Below are 3179 nucleotides of genomic sequence, written 5' to 3'. Positions count from 1 at the left end.
CTTAATTCCCATATGAAGTTTCTATCTTAAATATTCCTGAAATTTTGCAACCCTAGCCTCTGTCCCCACGAGCTTGACGGTTTCTGGTCCCTGTTTTTTTGTTTTTGTTTTGTTTTGTTTTTTCTTAAATTTTAATTTCCAAACCACAAGTGCCCAAGCTCAAACAAATTTTTTTTTTAGCAGTTTGTGCCGTACTGAACTACATCTAGCCAAACAGACGAGTTTGGTTGTAGATCTCTGGAAGTTATGCCACCAGCTTGGAAATTAAACATTTGATCATTTTTAAACACCTTACTATTTTAGCAACTCGCACAAACAACTGATAATCAATTTAATGAAAGTAAGTCATATTCAAGTACAATGTGAAACACTGTCTTTTCTGACTTCTCCAATGTTCCTCACATTGACGAAGTCAGAAGTTGCTGCTTTTTTCTGTTTGATATTTTAAATTCATACCTTTGAGTTTTGCACTGTAGTGGGCAGGTCAATTGATAACGACAATAATTGTTAGTAAGAGCTCTGCAGAGGATTCATAACCCTATAATGTGTTTCCTAAAGGCAGCGGTGTTATTACTACAACTACATTTTCTGTTTTGTGCCTTGTGACAATGTTACTTCTTAAGTGGAAAAAAAACTTTTTTGGTTTCACTGAAGAATTCAAGCAAACATTTTTCTTAATTTTATCGTCTGCTATTGACTGAAACTCTGAAACCTTCAGCTCTGTTTGTGTTGGAAGAACAGCAGCCCTGACCCAGGGTCTCATCTATTGTTGATAGTGATCACAGTGATGGTTTAAATCATTTTTAGGTTTAAAAGGGGGGATGAAGGAAATGCTTGACCTTAACCTTCAAATGTGCATAACTTTGTTGATAACAAAATGATACTAGACATTCCTGCATTGCTGTACATACATGGTTAACAGCAGTTCAGTAAACATAAATGAAAGGTATGCACAAACAGGCACGTATGGTCATGTTGTTGCTATGTTAACCAGTGTTTCAGCTTCTTAGTGTTATTATTGAATGAATCAGTCACGGTGACACACACGGGAGGGAATTATCATGGATTTTGAATTGACATCAGTTAAAAAACTCAAAGTGAAATTGTAAAGATGATGTTAGTATTCTGCCATCACATTTTCTTCATCATTGCAAACACAGTCCTTACAGCCCTGATGAAGAATTCAGCTCCTCTTCAGTCGGCTCTTTGACAGGTGCACCTTCATCGGATAACCCCTCAGTGGCCAATGTCTCCTCAGCTGGGCTGCCACTGTCTGCATCCTGGCTGACAGCTGATTCCTCTTCAGCTGGGCCTCCTTCAACACCAGCAGCTGCTGCTCTGTCAGATATGTTCAAAATGCTGCCACAGGAGTGAGGAGCTGCTGGGCCTGTGCCATTTGGACAAATGATGACCATAGAACTCCTATCTCTGGGCTCCTCTTCATCCTCATTATCAGGAGTTAATTCTATCTTTCAGTCAGGTCAACCAGCATTTTGTTGTAGGAGTTAAAAGTAAAACATGACAATTAATTAATGAATCAGTCAATCAGTAAAGAAATCTGTCCATTCATTTAAACATGAATCTATCCAACCTGACTCATACCAACAAAGAAGAAGAAAAAGAATTTCTGTTCCAGGCCAGTGATCATGAACAGAGAGATAGATGAAACAGCTGCATGTGGCCACTATCACCAAATGTATGAATGAGAATCCAGCTGCAGATCAAGGTATGAACCACAAGAACACTGGGAAACCACTGTAAGACAGCCCTTTGTGGGAGTTGTCATGGAAATGCTGCTGCTTTTGAGTTTTTAGAAACTAAATTGTCAATACTGGTTTCATTTACCTCAGTTGTATTGGGGTGTCAGCAAATAAATATCTGCATGGATGGAGACTGTGACGGGTACCTAAATGGTACTCTGTTCCTCTTTCATCAGTGTGAACTTACACTAAATAGTAGACAACAGCAGATCTGTCACTTTGCTGAATGTGAGATAGGTTTTTGTTGCAGTGTGAGAGACTGCACTGCCATCTGCTGGCAGTGGATGTGCCCTCTGCAGTGGCTGTTGATCACAGGGAGGAAAAAGCCAAACTGGTGTGCTCAAGTTATCTGTCCTCTGGAGCATGGGAAACATGGACCTAAAGTTACTGTGTTTTCCAATGGATTAAAATACATTTATCATGAACACACATCAGGACCTTTGTTTGACTGGTCACAAAGATGCAGAAAGCCCCTCATAGTCGTTCCACAGTTGATGGGAAGTGTCTGTCCCCAGACAAACAGGACGAAGAGAGGACACAGACTTCACAGAACAAAAAAGAGACACTATTGTAGTTCTAAAGTGAAGCCTTTGACAAGAAGGAAAACGAGGAAGAGGAGGAGAAATAGTGATANGGGAAGTGTCTGTCCCCAGACAAACAGGACGAAGAGAGGACACAGACTTCACAGTACAAAAAAAGAGGCACTATTGTAGTTCTAAAGTGAAGCCTTTGACAAGAAGGAAAACGAGGAAGAGGAGGAGAAATAGTTGACAAGAAGGAAAACGAGGAAGAGGAGGAGAAATAGTGATAAAATAAAGCTGGAAACTGTAGACTTGACAAAACAGACATTTGTGACATCAGTAAGGTTTCCCACCTTCTCACTGGTACCAAGTCGTGTCAGTGGTTCAGTGTAATGATGCTTCTACATCTACAGACATTATTTCTATGACATGTTTGAAACAATTCATTAAATGAAGCAAAGGTCAAAGGTCAGGTGCTGTTACATATTTTATTTCTTATTTATTTATTTACATTTTTCAGGTTTGCCTCTATTCACTCTGACTTTTTTCATGTTTTATAGTTTGACAACTTTGAATCACGGTGGATTCATTGTGCTGTTTTGATTGTAATGTGAACTGCATCATGTCTCAACCATTTTTGAACTTTAAGCTTTCATCAGGCTGAAGTTTCTCTTCAGGCAATATAATATGATATGATATGATATGATATAATATAATGTCAGCACATGCAGATCAGCCATCTGGAAATATTCAGATCTCCAATCTGTAATATTTGTGAGCAAGAGATGTGAAAACAACACATGCACAATAGTGATGATGTACCAGGATGTAAAAAGATGTTTTAACAGCACAAATCTACTCAGTAAGTTACAAATCTTAACTCCATGTTGAAAATACA

Source organism: Epinephelus moara, chromosome 14 (assembly GCF_006386435.1).
Source record: "Epinephelus moara isolate mb chromosome 14, YSFRI_EMoa_1.0, whole genome shotgun sequence".
Classification (NCBI taxonomy): Eukaryota; Metazoa; Chordata; class Actinopteri; order Perciformes; family Serranidae; genus Epinephelus; species Epinephelus moara.
This window is presented reverse-complemented; position numbering follows the sequence as displayed.